Consider the following 19,997-nt stretch of genomic DNA (forward strand, 5'->3'; position numbering starts at 1 on the left):
TGGTGGTCTTCTTCTGACTGACGACAGTCTTCTTCAGGAAAGTGAAAGCAAGCTTTTTTTTCTGTCTTCTCCTGCTTACTTGTCCTTGCCATGTGCACTGTTGTTGGCAGCGCAGCATATGCACGAGCGCAGATTGACATGTGTTGTGTTCACACCATGAGTGATAGCAACAGTGCAACCGGCTACATTATCGCTGAGTCACCATTGAAGTGTTGTTCAAGCGCTCGTTAATGTAGTTATGTCATCACAGGCTTGTGTGTTTCTGCTCCCTGCCACGAAGCACCTCAGCTGAACGTGATCTAAAGTTTGTATTCGGTCAAAAAAATATCTCTGCTTTTTATTAGTGTCTGCGCTTCATTTTGACTCCTCATTTGCTGCCCCATTACATCCCTTTGTGCACCGCAGTACACAGAAAGCTAGCACAGCGTGAGCTATAACCAGGCTAAATAACACAGCACCACAGCTAGAAACAACAACATATGATTAGTTCACATATCAACATGTCATTTGAGTGGTGAAAAAAGTTCTGGCCAGCTCAACTTTGATTTACAGGACAGCACGCCTGCCTGTCAACAGAGACGTGTCAGGTGTCAGTTTGTAGCTTCTTGTCACCGGCTTCCATTGAAAATGACTTGTAGCCTGTTGCTGTGCCGCTCATGGTATAAACACAGCATTAGAGACTCCTCCTGATTGGTTTGGTTTGTTCAGGTGCATGGATTCATGCAAGTGCCAGGAGAACTAGCAGGAGCCAGAGAAACGTGATTGTTTCACAGAGTATCTGTCTTGTGTAATACTGTCAGGCTATAGTGACAGCTTTAGAGTTATTTTCATAAAAGTTGCCTACTGTAGCTTTAAATCCTCTGAATCAGATATATACTGTATCAAGTGAACAGTTTATTGGGTACATTTGTATAATGAATGCAATGTTATATAATAGCACTGCAATATGTTTCATTACTGTGAAGGTTACAATGTTCAGTCTTTGTTGACACTGTGTGCAGAGACGTGATGATCCAACTCTACAGTCATTTTTAGAGCTCCAGTTAGTGGTGGTGTTGTGCTGGACTGCGCTGTATTGAAAGGTGTTTCCAATTTATTTAACGTTTATTGGCATTGACCAATGCCACATACCACAGCATTTATAGGCTAAGCTAGTTTGCAACGCCCGTCTACTGCTCCGTGACCCTCGTCCACCCCTATATAAACAGGGTTGGACAAAACATTATAAATGTCTTTAATATAATGCAGTTCAATACAGCACCACAACATGCTGAGTAAACCCCACTCTGACACAATGTACTTTTCGAACAAAGTTTTTTCTTTTATTGCATTTTATTGTTTTTTTATTGCATTAGATTGCATTAGGCTGTGTACCTAATAAGCTGTAAATTAGTCTTTGTCATTCAGATGAACCAAAATTACCAATATGACTCAACCATGAGGCAAACTGCTGTACCTTGGATGAATGAGAACACGGCAGACGTTCTCTCTGATGTCTAAATGCATAGAGCTGCACATTTATTCAGAGGAGTGATTTTCAATAATGAGGCTAAACAGCGAGCCTTCATTTGTCTCCATTACCTCTTGTCTGGTTTAACAGACTTCAAAGACTGAACTAAAGTTAAAAATCTGCTGAGGAAGTGCAGCAGTCAGCGGGGTGACAGCATGACAGCAGATCACACAGGTTAAATAAAAAGTAAAGCCTTAAACACTTCAGCAGTAGCTCCAGTACTTTTATTTATCAGGATGAGAACCCAGTGTTTTGACAGGACCTTCTTTGTCGGAGTTTAAAAATGTCAAATCAAAGGTCATTCTCAGGACTTGCAATTAACTACTTAAAGTAAATTTGGTATTTTTCAACCTGGACTCTATTTTCCTTTATTTCAGTGTCTAAGTGACTAATGGGAACAGCAATTTTTGAAATTGATCTAGTACTGAACGACAGGGTTGCAGCCAGGTAACCACCCAGGGCATGTTCACACTGTCAATTTATGCCCACTAAAAGTGCTCGCTTTTGCCACTGACAGGCTCAAATTGTTATTGTAAGTGTCAACATTGTGACAACATTATGAAAAGGTCCCCTATAGAACTTTTTGTTAAAGAAAAAAGATCATTTTGGTTAACCAGAAATGGCCTTGAAATCATGATCGCCAAAGCCACCAGACTCCATTTAAATAGACTGATTTTAGCGTGACATCTAACTGTTGGATTTTTTCGAAGAAAAGGGAGGTGGTGGTTGTTGGAACAGTGGAAGGAAAACCCAAAATGGCTTTTGTGAGTTTTATTTTTTATTTCTGTCAACTTACAATTAGGGTTTTTACGGTAGGAGTCTGGTGGGTTTTGGTGATAGTGATTTCTCACTTAAACAAAAAAGTCTATCTCTGTGGGGATCCTTCCCATAATGCTGTTAGATACTTAAAATAATCTGAGCCTGTCAGTGGCAAAAACAAGCACATACATTGATGTTGGACACATGTCCCAATTGAGCACATTGCAGCCTGTTTGACAGCTGACCAAATTCAAATTCTGCTCCCATCAGACAGAAAAACATGAGAAAATAGGTCCTGGGTAGAAAAATATAGGAGTTACAATCTAAGTCATTAAATGCTATACAGGATTGTTGGTTATTGATTATAGACACGCTCGCTAGTTAAAGTGAAAGTGAAAGTAAAGGCCAACCCCAGATTCACTCTTGTTTGACGTTTTGCCTCATTATGTTAGTGTGTATTCTGTGCTGTGTCTCTTGGATGCCTGCTGCTTTTTTGTAAAGCCCTGTCTCACTTGAGCGAGCGCAGTGGGGGTACACGCCCAATTAATGTTCCAAGCTCAGAAAATAAGAAGAAAATAAGAACATAGAGCCAGAGGGCAGAGTCTCTGTGGATAAATACACCACCACATACTTCTAGTGGGTCATAAGTGATGATTTACAGGGATTACTTATGTATGAGTCATGCATTGAGTACATTGTTTTTTAGGAAAGTCCTACATAGAAGATCGTAGAGTTAAGGATACGAATATTGCACCCAGTGTAGAAACAGGGTGATACATAGATAAATACACTACAAGCAGACAAAAAGAAGCAAATTCAAGCAAATTCAAATGGCATAAAGTTATAGAATAGGAAGTCAGGAAGTCAGTCCTTAAAACACACACACACACACACACACACACACACACAGATTGCAAATCTCCATTAATGATCAATCATCAAACATAAATCTGCACTGACATACGGTGGTTGTCCCCTTTCTAAGTTGATATGGTGAACATGTTCGCAAACAGTTGCTGATTTACACATCCAACAGTCACAGCAACATGATCATTCATTTAGAGTTGTGTTTGTGTCCATCTGATGAATGTAAAGTCAATATTTGCCCATTTTTTCAGCTCTGATTTTGGTCTCCACCAAACTCTGGATCTTTAGCTACTTAGGGAAACTGCTAGGTCAGGTGATAACTCTCTGTGGGTTTGTCTCTATGAGTGGCCCCTTTTACATACAAACAGTCATGTGATCCATTGACTGATTCGAAAGTATTGATTATAGCCCCTCTTATCATTGTGTTACTATTGAAATACTGCCCTTGCCTTACTCAGTCACAGTAGCACCCTGATTCTCCTCTACACAGCAGGAGGCATTGAATTCTTGCATGCTGCTGCACAAGAAAGGAAGCAGATTTCCATACTGTCCTCCGCTGAGATTGAAAAGATTTGAATCCACAGTCATCTCGCTGCATCTGTTGTGTCAGCTGACCCTTTGGATAAACACACCCTGTCAGTTCGATGGTCTTTTAAGATCCATCTTATGCAGAGAGTGATATATTAATACCTTCAGATGGCCCCAGAGAGATGAGGTCTTAACACAGGGCTCCAAGTGTTAACAAAAGATGTTTGCTATTCACTTGGGGACTGCAGCAAAGAGCAGCTAGATTGCAGAAATAGCAGCCGGCTTGCTTTGGAGCTCCCTTCATTGAAGTAAACGGAGCACTTGCTCTTGAGTTTTTTTAAGCACTATCTCCAAATAGACAGGTTATGTTAAATTAATTTGCTGCTTTGATTTTTGCTCCTGTCAAATATGACAGAGGAAGTAGGGCGCACGCCTCCATCATTCAGCAGACTGTGGCGCTCAGTGTCAGCAGAAGAAACTGCTCACTTCAGAGAGAATATTTTGTCTTTTGTACACATTGAGCCAGAGAGACAAACTCTCATAAATACATTTTCCAGTTTGCAGATTCAAACAGTGAAATAAGCAACCAATCTCTATCTGCTGCCTGTGCATCTGTGTTTGCTGCGTCTATCTCATTGTCAGCAGACAGCAGCGTTCTCATTATCATTTTATGAGGCCCAGTTGGCAGAGTGCTTTATGCCTCGAACTCTCTTGGAGTGAATTAACTTTAAACAGGATTCAGACATTTGCCCCAGATATTTTTAGTATCTTCTCAGGCTGCGACTGCAGGGACTGAATGTCCAGACCTCAGACAGTGAAAGGTGAAAATCTCTGCTCCGACCTTTTCCAGCAGAGCAGATAAGTGCTCGGGATCAAGAAGTTGGGAGTCTGAAGATTATTTGACTTTTACTTTATCGCACTTCTTCTCTCCAGTATTTTCAGGCGAGCCAAACGCTCCACTTGTACATTCACAACATCTGTTTCCCTATCAGGATATCATCAAGGCAAAAAAAAAAAAGACCTCGAAAGTTTCTATTGATTGCAGCCTGAAAAAAATCAATACAACTGTGAAACTGAAGCCAATTTTAAATGCAGTAGCCCAGTATTTGTCCCTTGTTAAAAATAAATTACTGGAGGAACAATATATTTTAATAGGATGACTAACAAGCCCTGGCGTGTTGTGATGGTGCAGCCCATTATAAGTTTGTTCAGCACAGGGCTGTAGCCTGAGAGTCTTCATCATGTTGTTTACTTGGATGAATTACTAACACCAGTGAGACAACTCATGCTGGTGATATTCTTCAGAAATCATCAGAAGCTCTCAGTGTATCATAGATGTGCTTGGGAAATGTGCTTGTTCATCTTGCAGGACAAGATAAGCCGACTGAACAGAGAGGGAAAGACGGGGTGGAAAATGATGTCTGGAAAACTCAACCTCAGCACTTTTTAAGGGCTGTTAACCTTATCTCTGTGCTCAAGAATGTCGTTGGATTGTTTGACATTCACCGAGCCAGTTTTCATGCAGACAGACAGAGGCCGAGAGTCGTGTGTGCAAAAAAGTAATGGGAAATAAGCTTTTTAGGAATTTGGTTTTTCAGGTTGACGTGCAGTCCTGCAGAGGAAACGTTTTCAAATAAAACCTGATAACAAGTGTGGAGCAAATCTTCAGCAACATGGTCTCTGTACATGTTCTCTAACACTTCCATTCCACACAGTTCTGTTTTGTGTCTGTATTCTGGTGCAGTATATGGAGTATGCCCCCAGTGTTCAATCCAAGGAAGTGCATCTCTTTATGGATGTATAGAAATGCCACCACAGCAATGGCAGAAAAGTTCATTTTGAGTGTTTTACGCCTACAAATATTGTGGAACATGGTGCAGCACAGGGACTAAAACAGGATCAATAATGTATGGTGAGAAATAAGTGGGGAGGTTGGTCTGTGTAGCCAGTTTTATGAAATATTTTGTTAAAAGATGCATGATGCACTATGCATGCATTCTAAAAAAAATGAAAAAAATAAAAAGTATAAATAGAGCTGTATCACACACAATGTCTTTAAGCTAAATCTTTTTTATGCTAACTTACGGTGGCACTGAAATCTGCCCCAAACGTTCAGTTTTTTAAACATACTCAAGGCAAATTTCTGACTGAAAAAAAAGAAGGGAGGAGTTCTGTAAATCACTGAGGTTCTCATAAGAATGAATGGACTTCTGGCTGACTGGCATACGTACACAGAGCTATGTGGAAATGAGGAGTAAGGTCATCGGAGTGCATCTGGGAGAGGATAGTGCACAAAATTCCCTGGCATTCTCATATCTTCCCTCACACTGTGTGACTCATTAGGGAGCGCTTTCGCAATTAATGTCACAGAAAGGCGAGACCACAAAATGTGCCTTTGCTTTAATGTTTTCCTTAAGGCCACATTTTCTCAGTGTAAGAGCTAGAGGGGATCAGCGAGATAGCAGAAACACTTAGGTCTGCAAAATTTTGACTACGGGTTTTTTTGTTTTTTCCTTTCCTCACTATGACTTTAGTTTCTTTCTCCAAAATTGAAAAAGTTTCATTTTTATCTCTGCAGCTGACAGCGTCACTCAGTCTGAAGGTGCACTCCAGTCTCTTTATAACCTTGAATAGCCTTTTGATATTTGGGGCGTCACATTAGTCCGAAGAGACGTATTCAGTATTCAATCCAGTATTCAGCATTCTCCTACTGTCATGCTTGGCTGCCATGTTGACAGACTATTTTGAGAGCAGCATGAGTGGACATCCATTATTCATGTGATCAAGAGCACTTGCGTATGTATGCATTTTATGTATATAGTTTTTTCATGTTCGTAGCTGTGCAGCATGTGAAGGATTTTGCAGCTTTATTTATTATTGTTTAAGAAATAGAATGTATGATTGTCTTCACACTTAAAGTACATCTTACTTTGCTGACCTTGCTCCTCCTGCAGCAAAAAAAATTGAATTAACATCACTAACTTTTAAGTACAGAAACTTTTCAAACCCTCTCTGTGTCTGCTGGTCACCTCATCCACCAGCGGATAACCTGCATTGGTGAAAAAAGCTGCAGAATGTGCCTTCAGCCCTGAGATGTCTCCCTCCCTCTCTAGAAAGAGAGCAATGGTTTTGTAACACAAGGTTCCTCCCAGTTAGTGTGACAAGCCGGGTGGCTCTCGGAGCTGTTAGTGATGGAGCCAAGACAGGAAACGCTCTCTGAGGAATACTGCTGCTCGTTACACCTGCCACCGTGTCAGGGTTGAAAATGTGAGCATGTGCTCTCTAATGGCTATTAGCAGGGGCCGTGACATGATGGGCAAATATTGGCAAGGAGTAAAATTAACACACACATGTATTATTCACACACAGTTCTATAGCACGCATAGTAATGTGGCAAAAACCCTCCAAAAATATGGGAAAGAAATTCCACCATTAGTATGAAAGTGGCATTTCTATGATGTCACGCCAGAGATTAGCTGTCGGATTTGTGGTTCAGCTAAGTGTCATCCCTGATTGTGTTCAGATTGAGGTGGCGCTTAGCCTCCTGCGATGAGCACCCCAGAGTTTTACATTACAGCCCTCGTCTAATTGACAACGCCCTCGTGCCAGCATGAGAGTAATGCTTACACTGCGTGGCAGCAGCTGCTGAAATATAAAACACAGGATTACAAGACTGCGAAAATATGTGTCTGTAGGTGGCTGGGTGTGGGAGGAGGAGAATTGTATGTAGCATTAGCGCCGACATGAAAAGATGGAGAGCAAACAGAAAGAAGGGTCAGTGGAGTTGAGATCTGGAGCAGGAACATCACGCAGCCGGACAGGTGGAGCGAGAAAATAAGTTATACGGTCCATGTGGGAGACGGCGTAGAGAAAAGGAGCCAAGGTTAAAAAATACGGAGGATGAGGAATGCAATAGTGTGATAAAAAGAGAGTGGATGGCAAGAGAAATCCCCACCAAGCTACATCTTAAATTCATCGGCTGGCTGTCAGCGCAGGGCTGCCATGACTTGAAGGCAGGCGTGACCTGTGATTGGTCTCAGTGGGAGTGAGGGGCTGAGATTGAGGCTGTGGCCAAGGCCGCGAAACGCCTCAGCAAAAGGCAGACACTCTGTTCGAGCAGAACCGGTCTTGTCAGAAACAGAGAGTAATAAAGAAAGATAGAGTGAGTGGAGACAGAGGCAGAGGAGGATAAAATATTCATTCCAAACTCACTGCTCTCCACTGAGCTTCGTTTTTAAAGAGAGATTTCTCCCCCTCTCTCCTCATCTCTCAGTGTTGCTTGAAAAGTTTTCCATTAAGAGAACTTGCTCTTTCAGTTGTCCAGGTCATAAATAATTTAGCAGGTCTGTCCCGCGGAGTTGCTTACTTTGAAGCATTTGTGTGCTCTCCCTGGTCTCTTTTGTCTGTGGTACAACCAGGAGTGGTCCTGTCGAGTCATGTTGATTTGATTTTAGATCGGGTGTTCCCTCAAGTGCTCTGTGGTGTAATGTCAAATTAACTCAAATTGACTTTGGGTATCGAAGTCAAACTTCTGTGTGAGACAGAAAAGCAGTTGATGCTTCTTGATAAATGAGATGTTTCCTCAAAAGCTGTAAGGCTGAAATGACCAGAGCCTGCAGAGTGTGCCTCATTAGGAATGCATCTGATAAATAATGAAAGAGACAGGTGAATCTCTTTCCCTGTCCACACTGTAGCAACAACCTCATAAAAATCTATTTTTGCCCTGGATGTGAGAAGGTCAATGGGGGTTAACAGACCTGGATTCACAGCTGAGCTCACAACCATGGTGTAACAGGGGTTAAATGTTAAATACTGCTCGGCTGTGGTGTGAAAAGCTGAACACAGCTTTATTAAATGCAGAACAACATGACATCTGGCCCATCAGCAATTAATTCTGCTCTGCGCCTGATGCTGCCATGTTTCCCACAAGTCCTGCTTATTAAATGACAAAACACTTTGTTTAATAATTTCCCTCTAGGATGACACACACAAGCCCTTTGTGATCTGATGTCTCTGTTTTCAGGACAATACCATTTGTCACTGCCTTTCAAAATTGTTCCATCACAGATTTTCTGGCACTGCTGGGGATGAGGTTTGGTAAGGTTAAGGCCGTAGACTGTTTAAAAAAAATGGCATCACCAATTGGTTTGTGGACTCTCATTTTGAAACCCAAGTTTGGCATTTTGCCTGTTGCCATCTTGGATATTTGAAGCTTGAAGTGACCATATTTGGACAAGAGGGTGGGGCTGTGGAGGAGCGAGTGGTGGATTTGACTCATAGACTGTACAGACGCCTGACAGACAACCTATCACTACAAGGGGCCACGTCCTTAATTATGCGTAACTTTAAACCTTAATCGGATTTAAATGGGTAAATTAGATAAACATTCACCCATGTCATTGTCATGAATGGGAAAATTAGCTCTAGAGACCAAAACCTTTTTTTCTTCTTGTAATTGACCCTTTGCTAAGTCCTGCCCCCGGACCCAAATGCAATCATTTCAGATTTCCTTCATTTTCAGGCTGGTTTTGTGGATTTGGAGCTAAATGTTGTGCCTGGGGCACGTCGTGTATTAATGATACTCGTTACCTGGAGAGGTTGGAAAAAGATATACGTTTCTTCCCTGTTCCAAAACCAAAACCAAACCCTGAAAAGTGTAGGGTTAGCTAGCTAGCTACTGAAGATATAGCCTAGTGGATGTACACACATGCTGCTTTTGCTTTTTAGTTATTAAAACAGTGAATAAAGACCGGCCCTGCTGTACAGGAACCAGTGAAGGGAAGCAGGGAAACTTTGCTGATAGTCAACCAGTTGTTTGTCATCATACTGTGCACAGATGAACATTCTTTGACTTCCCCTGGAGATCCCTGCCAATCTGGCGGCGGAGGTCCGGGTGCTGGCAGTGGCACAGGGGCAAAGCCAAACACCCTTTATCTGCACACACTGCAATGCCACACAGCTGGTTCAGTATTGGCAAAGTTTCCCTTTATATTCATTGTCTTCTGTGGCGATCAGCAGTGATATGGTGGTTCACTTTTACACTGTGATCTGTAGCCTATAGTTCAGCTTTAGCTTCTAACTATCTTTGTCTTTTTAATCTATTTTTGCTGCTGAGTCAGTTTGACATCCTGGATATATCCTTCAAACACAGACTGTAGACCCTTCTGTCTGCTTCTTTCTGGAATCACTATTTCATTTTTCCAAAACTAAGGTATGTCGGTGTAGGTAATAACCTGGTATTTACCAATCAAAAATAGCTTGGCATGAATGGCTAAACAAGGGGCTAAAACTGTTCACAGTTTAATGTGACTGGGTTTGTTTGTGAAATATTGTTTCCTGTAAGTAATCAGTATGCACAGAGGCATGATACTGATGTCTTGCCCTTGGGCAAGGCCCTGGACACTTCAGTAGATCCTTTAAAGAAAATTGATAGAAGACCTTGACCTTGGCATGTATTATTCATGTGAATTTAAAACAAGGTAATAAAGAGCACTTCTAAACCAGGCACAGGCTCAACTTTTGATTGTCAGATTTGAATATAGCCTGTAGCAATAGCATGTGGTAGGAAAAAAACACATTACTGAGGCATGAGATAACTAGAAACCTAAGTATTTGGTCACTTAAACAGTTTTAACAGATTGTGATGCATTCTTCTGTTATTCTGTTTAGAAACTGAGTGGAGGATGTTAAGGCTGAGGCAGTGTGTGTCTTAGCCATAAAAGTCGACTACATCAAAGAATCTCAGCACAACGCTGGGATTATCCGGATCCTAGCATCATGACATCTGTGTGTGAGCGATGTGTGTGTTTAATCTGTGCCCTCATTTGTCCGTAAACCATTCATCATGAATTCAGCTGACATGATGTCATTCCTTCTTATAGGGGCACTGCTCATTGCACCATGTGAGAATTTATGATTGACAATAATAAAATATATGAAGGCAGTATATAACCCAGTATGTGCTGGTTCATATGCTTTCCATCAGATGAATGGGCATCTATAAAACAGAGATTATCTTTATTTTTCTGTTTGGCAGAAATATGGCTCCAATGTACCTGAATATGTTTACACCAAACAGACAGACCAAAAGAAACAGTTAAGGGATGACATCTGTATCAGTGAAGTACTTTAACCTCAACTGATGCAAGTGAACAAGACCAGAAGTGTAAAGCTCCACCGCTGGCTCCTAGAGGCTACAATATTTATTGCACCTCAATAAATGTTTTGTAAATGTTGAATGAATTAATTGAAATGGGCCATTTAGTGTAAATATAATGATGATAATACAATTAATTTATATAGCACCTTTTAAAACAATGTTACAAAGTGCTTTACATGGGAACAAAAACAATTCAGCTCCGCAACGGATAAAATCAAGAAAATAAAAGCCAAGAGAATGGAAAAAATATAAAAAATACATTAAACACAATAAAATGAGATACTACCTGTGAAATAAATATAACACATAAAACATGGAGCTTTGGTCCAACATATCAAAAGGTGGTTTCAGAGGTGATTTCAAAGATATATTCAGCCTCACATCCTCAGGCTGAGGGCGCTGACTGCAGAGGCTTTGTTCCCTTTCATTGTGAAGTTACCAGCTGCAGAGGAAATTCCATGTTAACATTAAAATCAAAATCCTTAAGAGGAATGAATATTTTTACACTTTATAGATTGCTATTAACTTTGCTGAAGTTTACCTTAAGGTGGGGCTCACAAAAGCTCATCCTCCCAAAATGGAAAGTGTTTTGTCCTCTGTGGAGTCTGAATGTGATGCATAAATGTCAGTCTGATGACTTTAATACCTTTGTGTGAACAAGTGGACATTTTGCCTTGAAAGCAGTTAGAGAAGGCGATCGGGTTCAGCAAAACCATCAGGATTCATCCTCAGGAGACAGGGAATATGCATTGGAATTTAATTACCACCTGTCCTGTTGTGCTGTGATACAAAGACTGAACAGGAAAATTAGAAAGCCCTGTTCACCATAAGTACCAACCTCTGAGGCTGAATAATGAGCCAACAGCAAACAGCAGAAATAAACATGTTTTACAACCTGGCACAAAAGACGGCTAAAAAACTTCCCCCTTCATGACAACTGTCCCCACTCCACAGCTCAACCCACTCACCCAAATATGGTGAACAGACTTGCTCTTGTATAGCACCTTTCTAGTCTTCCGACAACTCAAAGTGCTTTTCACACTATGGCTTACATTCACCTATTCACACACTGACCGAGGCTACCGTGCAAGATACCACAACTTTACCATACTCACACACCGATGGAACAGCCACCGGGAGCAATTTGGGGTTCAGTATCTTGCTCAAGGATACCAAGACATGTGGACTGGAGGAGCTGGGGATCAAACTGCTGAGCTTCCGATTGGTGGACAACCTGCTCTACCTCCTGAGCCACAGCAGCCCTCACTCCTGGCTCCCAGAAACCAAGATGGCAGTGGTCTAAATGTTGAGCTCAAGGCTTCAAAATGGGAGTACACAAACTATTGGTGACATCATGGTAGCTACGCCCTTATTTTATACAGTTTATGGTTCACTGTAATGTATCTAAACAGCAGAGCAAGTAAATATTACCTTTGGTCATGTGAACTAAAATAATTCCATGTTTGAGTGACCTTTAAGTTAATAATTATTATGCTCATATCTCAAAGCTCCAGTGTGAAGGATTTAGGAGGATATATTGGCAGAAATTAATTCTGTTGTGTTTTCTTTCTTGTTTGATCACCTGAAAATAAGAATAGTTTTGTTTTTGTTACTTTAGAATGAGCCATTTATATCTATAGAGGGAGCTGGTCCTCATCCAAGGAGCCTGTCTTGTTGCACAGCCATGTTTCCACAGTAGCCGAAGGTGGACAAACCAGACACTGCCTCTAGAAAGGACCATTCATGTTTTTGCATTTTTATGTCAGCCACCATGGTTAGAAGCCCCTCCGCGATGAGCCAATGAACACTGATGTAATCCTAATCTGGAGTTCACGCTGGCACATGGGAGAAGTTTCAGTTGGTTGCAATCTGCAATCCTCACTGCTAGATGCACACTAAAACCTGAACTCTCTTCCTTTAACTCATGGCCCTACATATTCTTGTCGCATAATGATATACTTTATACCCTCAGTGACATGTTCTAGCCCCATTCGTACTGAGAAAATTAACGTTTTTAAAGTGTAAATTAAACCGTCGATGTTCATGCAATTCCCTGAAAGTCAATTTCCAATGCTGTGATTCAGGTTAGTTCAGCAGGGCAGAATCAAGGCAAAGTAAAGAATGCCATGAATATTTATTTCACCGCACCTGCTATATACATACACACTATAGGAACTTTCCTGACATACAGTGTGTAAATGGAAATGTGTTGATGAAATATTCACCTCTCACTCTGACAGTGTGTTATGAGCTGAGAAACATTACAGTACATATTGCACACCTCTGCAGTACATTTATCACAGGCAGCTTATAGACACCTGGAGCAATTGAAGTTGACACAGGTCAGTTTCAGAGTGTAACCTGATTATTAGTCACATCCTGAAGGATCCACATTTATTATCAGTACTTAGTGATGTGTCTCATACAACATCAGCACATCTGCAAACTGCACTCTGTATGCTGCTGGGTTCAGAAGGACAGCGGTGACCTTCTCATTTTCAAGCAGCTATAAATCTCTGAAAGTTACAATGAAAGTTGTTTTCCCCCGGAGGAGAAATAACTCGCACGTTTGTTTCATCTCACATTGATTTTATCTCTTTGTATTCTGATCTCAAAGAAAAAGAAACTCTTTAGAGCCTGCAGTTATCTCAGACTGACAAACTTACACTGGTTTCCAGCTCTCTCAGAAGTGACTTTAACATTTTGATGACATTGCAGCAAAAGAAAAAAAGGCTTGTACTGCTTAACTTATACGTCCCTATGGACAAAGATACAACCGCAGATCCACAGACAAAGCTCTGACTGTTCCCAGTTGGAGACTGAAGGCAAAATGTACTAAAAAATTCACGATTTGGAGCTTTGAAGCTAAAAAATCTATTTCTTCTAATGAGTTTTTGTTTGTTGTTTTTGTGAACAGAATTGCTTAACCTTGTTTTGTGAGATGCTTCAGATACAGCTTATTATTTCATGTGATTGTTTCTTGGCTATTAGCACAAAGAGTGGCAAGATTTTAAAACAAGATTGCTCCAAGGCAGTCTATCACACTGAGCTGTAAATAATGTGTGATGACTTATAGTCTGTGATTTAGGGGGTCAGTTTAAGCCAGTGGAGTCTTTATTTTGATGAAAATATTTGGTATTGTATAGGTAAACTAATGTATAGAAGGTACATTGATGCCTAAGGAACAATCTCGGCAGGCTCATGCATGACGTTTTTTTCACTGGTCTCAACGTTTATGGTGAGAAAAGCAGTTGTCATCGAAAGTGTTTTTCAAAGGTGTATTTGAGCATTACAGTAACAAGAGAATATAACATTTCTTCCTGTTTAATAATTTCAAATATCATATAAGGTAGCACAAAGCCTCGGGTTGCAGCTGCAGCTTGTGTGTGTTCAGTTGTGTCAGACAGAATCAATCCTCGCACATGAATATGCTAATAGAGGAGGAGGACGCCACTGGCTGTTTCACAGTCTCGTAACACATCAGCTTTAGGAACACGGAGTCAGTCAGCAGTTTGTACGCTGTCAGCATTGACAATGATTGGTTTCAAGTCCAGGAGTGTCTTTAACGTATTCCAGCAGATCTTTGTGGTGGCCGATAAACTCTCTCCCTACACGTCTCTGTGTAATGAAGCGTGAGCGCCTCAATAGCTGCTGGAAAAGAAACTGTCAGTTGGACTAAAATGCCAATGGTATTCTTCTCAGGGACAGTCGTTTTGGCTAAATCCTGAGATGTTAAGCACTTTCTTTTCTTTACACGCTGATTCACTGTTATTTATTTACTGACAAATTCTGCATTCTTTTTTTTCAAAATCACAGAGGCCGATAGTCCTCATGAGTTTATTCCAACAAACGGCAGGTATTGCAGATACAAAGGCATATTTATGTGCACACTATACACAAGCATACAACTTAGAATGATAAATAACCATATTAAGTCATTTATTTATTTGTTTGGTAATTGTTTGCTTATTGACTCTTTTTATACTCTTGCATTGATCTAGTCATATCATTTACTCATTCTTAAAACAGATAGTTATGGCCCTTGATAATGATTGGCTGAGCTGCATTCGAAGCCATTGTAAAATACTCTATAAACACACATCTGTGATTGCATTACAACAGTAGGCTATCACTGCACCTATTATCTGTTGTTTCAAAGTTTCAGATTTTGTTGTGAATTTCGAGTTACTGCAGGCACGTCAAAAGTCTGGCCTGCATGCCAAGTGTGGCCAACAGACCACGGCTTGTCTTTTAAAATATACTATAAGGGCCCGCCATACTATATTTGATCATCAAACAAGATCACTTTGCATTTTTTCCATTCACCTCACAATGGTAGGACCATAACACTGTTTGTTGGTATACACAAAGTAGAGTGTGTGTAATGTGTGTTCATAAAAACAAGCAAATGAATGGTTACCTAGGAGCAGACATTTTTCACATAGATGTGAAAAGTAAACAGTGAGGGCCACCGCTTTCAGGAGCAGTGGAAAGTTGAATACTTTTTCAATGATAGATGAAACTGTTTCATTTGTGTTATTTGTATTCGGCATTTTTTTTTTGATAACCAATATGATTCAAGAAGCAGCTGGCTCCCAGGTATTTTCACATTCAGTTTGGACTCCCTTGATTTACTGGGTGGGCGAAGCAAGGGTAAGTAATTGAAAGAAAGAGGACACATTGAAGCAGCAGAGGAATTAAAGAAACAAAGCTGGGACCAATAAACAGACTATGTGGTCCATTTGCTCACCTGAGGTTCTTGTCAAACTGTGGTTCGATGTGCAGCTGCATAGGCGAGGCAGAGCTAAAGAGGGCATCCGCCTACTGATGCGTGAATCATTTATCATTGCCAGGATGAGAACAGTTAAGAGATATGCAATACTGTCACTTTGAAAGCACAAAAATCACAAAGATGCCATGAAAGCAACAATGAGAGCTTACAGGGATTTATATTTGAGCAGCCAAGGGACCCACTGTGTCCCTCACTTCATTGGAATAGTACCTGTCATTGCTGTAGTCCCACTGGCCTCATATCTCTATCCAAAGCGGACAAACAATCTATGGTAAGTTAAAGATGTAACTTTAGCTAGCTTGCATTTTTTTATTTGTAGGCTGTACTTTTACACTGCCTGTCCAAGGTGGGAATATCACGCCATTGTGCTGCCTTGCCATTCTCTATATAAGGTATGATCGTGCAAAGGGGGGACAGAGTGATCTTGCCTCTGAGCTGGGAATAGATGTAATAACAGCCCTGAAATAACGTCTGTGTAAAACGTAAAGCCAGGAAGACGTGACCCGGGCAGGGGATGACCTTTTGATTACCTATTGTGTTGGCGACATAAAAAGCACTGTTAGCAATTAGCTAACTCAAAGAAGATGAACAGTGACCATAAATGTCCACATACTTGGAAGACAATTAGATTTGGGAGCTCCTTAACCTCAGAGCAGAGGTGACATTAGCCGCCATGTGACAGAGAAGGTAACTGATTGTGATTTACATGGTATGCCACTGTTATTGTTTAGAAAGCACTGCCAACACGTATGTTTTATGTCACACTAGAGGCCGACGCTGTAGTGTTACATGTTGAGCCCATCACAACTCATTTGATTGCAGGATGCCGGGGTGCAGTGTATAATCACACACTGGAGCACCATGATGCTGCTGTCATTTGGTTCTGCGTAAAAAGAACTTTGTAGCTGCCCCTATGGAGCGACCTCTGTGTAAAAAGGGCTTATTACGGTCATTTTTCTCTAGCATTAGGGATATTGTCAACTGTGATATCATTTTTTAAATGTCACTGGAAAGTGACAACAGCGTGGGGAAAGTGCGGATAATAGTCACCAATGGCAGATACATATATGGTTATAATGTAACTACAACATGATGAGAATTTTTTTTCCTTTGTCCTCAGGATAAGTATACGAGAGCCCATGGTTGTGAACTTCTTTGGCTCCATGTTGTAGTACTTTGTTGCTTGGCAACCATTCTGCTAAATGCTGCCGAAGACCTACTTTGCTTGGCAGGATAATGATTATTTGTTATCAATAAATTATTGAATGTTTTGTTTTTGTTTTGTTTATTTTATGAAAACATTGCCTGATATACCAGATAGGAATATATGTTTAATAATGAAATAAGCCATCCAAGGCCATAGTTCACAGTGATTTTAAAACAGCTAAACCAGAGCCTCTCTTGGCTTATTGCCTAATTAAGTTCTATTACTCATCCCTTTATGCCTTCCATCACCAGTGATTCCTCAAAATGGGGCAACGACTCTGACTGGGCTCTTAGAATTGAAAGGGGTTTGGGAGAAAGGACTAGTATGGGACAGTATAGCCCATTTCCACCAAACACTTCCAGTATGGTACCTTTGGAACCAAAAGTAACCCTTCAGACATGGTACCTACACCCTAGTGTTTCCACTGCAAACAATACCCTTAGATGTGGTATTGTTGTTGTCACTCACTGCTCAGTCCAGCAATCACTGTATTTTACTCATTACTGGTGACACAGATGGAAGTCTGCGCCTCATTTATCATCCACAGAACGAGGCTGCACGCCAACATTTTCAGAACAAAATAAAACAGGCTGCAGTGAGAGTCTCTCTCCAGGGCCATGCCTGACCAATTTGGCACCCTAGGCAAGATATTTGCTGGCGCCCCCCGACTCACGGTTCGGTTCAAACCTCGGTTTTCAAAAACTACTGAAGAAACATTTTAAAAACTTCCTGAAAAAATGTCTGGATTTTATTAATTATTAAACAAATGTTGCATTGCAATAAACATGAACATTACTTAAGTTATATTAACTTACAGTTCACAATAAATAAAAAAAAACTTGTTAATCTCTTAACAGTCTCCATAGGAGATCAGAAAATGTGATCTTATTTCTCCACTGGCAGTTTGTGTGTGGGAGGGAGGTGCACTTGAAGCTGCATCACTTGGTGCTGAGGTGGATGAGGTGGCTGCAGTTACATTAGTAAGACCAGGATTTGCAGAGGTGAGGAACAAATACTTCAGAAGTGCATCTATAAAGAGGAGATACATATATTTGACAAACTGGGCTTTTACAATATATTAATCATATAGCTGTTGATTGTGAAACCATCATGGCATAACCATAATAGCACCTAACATTACAGCCTGCCTCGATCTAATGACATTTTAAACACAGCAAACAGCCAAAATATAAAAAATGCAACTGTAACATCACAAATTACACAAATCTGAAAATTGGAAAACATAAATATACAGTATATGAATATATGCCTGGTTGGTAAACAGTGAGTGGTTTGTGCTACAGCACACTAAACATTAAAAGAAAAGATAGGCCAATATATTAAATTACAAAGAAACACTTTGAGTCTTTCTTTCCAACTTTCACTAAGATGGGAGCAACATTAACTGACATTAACTCTAGCTGAATGCTGAAAGTATTCCTAAAACAAGTGGCTAATGAAGTCGCAGTAACATTGACGTTACGTAGTAACGTTAACTTAGTAGCCTAACCACTTAGCTTGCAAGTAACTGTAACTTACATTGTGTTTCTACCATTTTAAATGAAGTGTTTCATCACATCATTACCTCGGTGTTGTTCACGTTTCTCCTCCTCTTCTTTTCTTTTTTTTTTTTTTTTGTACTGCGCCCCAGAGGGCTTTTGCCTCTTCATGACGATGGCACCCCACTGTCAGTTTGTCACTCAGCAGCATCACATTACAGAAGACGGCAGGTTGCGGGGGGAGAAGGGAGGCGCGGTTAGGGACCTTGGCGAAATTGATGCTGCCTGCCAGAGAGGCAGAAAGATGACAGGCATCCGGAAATTTAAATTAGAAATATTATTTCATTATCATTTAAAAACGTATGGCTATATGTACTGTTGTTGTTTTGTAGTGTATTCTTCTCTAATTTTTGATGGCTTCATGTTGTCATCTCATGCATTGAGTAACATTACAAGGTAACGTTCCACCTTAAAAGTCGCCGGCAGTCGCCACAGTGAATTAAGTTATTTTTTGCACGACTCAACTGCTGCAAGAGGCAGCAAAACATCCTTTCATTTCATAGTTACAGTAATAAAACTCTCCACAGTATGAACAGTGGTTACATGAGCCTCAAAACCAGCCACAACTCAGCCCTGAGCAGAGTGACCTTCCACTATTGACCAATCACAGACTGCAGTGTTCACAGCTCCACCTTTTAGCACCAGATCTGTGTGCTAGGTACCCCAGCAGAAAGGGTACCAAAAATGGGGCGGTATGGAACGGTTCCATAGGTACCATCCACAACTTTTCACAGTGGAAACAGAAAAAATGTGTACCAAACTGAAATGTACCGTTCGGTGGAAACGGGGCCCATGGTGAGAGAGTGCCTGATTTCCTTACTCACAGTCCCCATTCAAGAAGAAAGTTGCTACTCTAACCCAGTTGAACAGCCCCGTCCTGTTGGGTTGGGGGCTTATCTAGACAGGATCTGACCTGCAACGGGCCAGCTACCCTCCACGGTTCTGTGGCAGCCTAAAGTGAGATAAAGTAAGGGTAAAGGAGAAGGAAAAACATACAAATCAAGACAAATAAAATGAAAGTAGATAAATAAATGGATAAAAGAAAGGGAAAATAAATTAGAAATGGATGGTTAAATAAATAAATTAAACTCTAGCCTGACCCAGCTGTCCTGACCCGTCCCAGTTCCACCCCGCCAACCAGAGAGGTCCCCAAGGAGCCCTTTTCTTTTTTTCCTCGTCATTCCTCTCTCTTTTAACCCTTTCATCCTCACATACACAACCCCCACACACATACACATACTCATGTGTGTAGTACAAAAAGAAATTTCACTCTATTCAACCCGACCTCCTGTTAATCACTTGTCTCACACTGTTAGTGTACACAATGAAAATGATCCTCACATGACCCCGTTGGCTGGGCATCTTATTTGTGCAACCACAGCCCATCTGGTCCTTAATGGTCCCATATACACCTGCAAATAAGAGGTCTTAATCCCTGAGGACCACCTCTCCTTTTCACTTACTTTATTTTCACAGGCGTCGTTCAGCCTCTCCACTGCTGTGTGTGAATAGACTTAGATTGCCCGCGTGTAAAACATTTAAGTTGTTTGCAGCCATGATCCAGATGCCTGGGTTAAAAGGATTTGGGCCAAATGAGGGGAAAAATGCTCACTGGG

This window comes from Epinephelus lanceolatus, chromosome 8 (assembly GCF_041903045.1).
Source record: "Epinephelus lanceolatus isolate andai-2023 chromosome 8, ASM4190304v1, whole genome shotgun sequence".
Lineage (NCBI taxonomy): Eukaryota > Metazoa > Chordata > Actinopteri > Perciformes > Serranidae > Epinephelus > Epinephelus lanceolatus.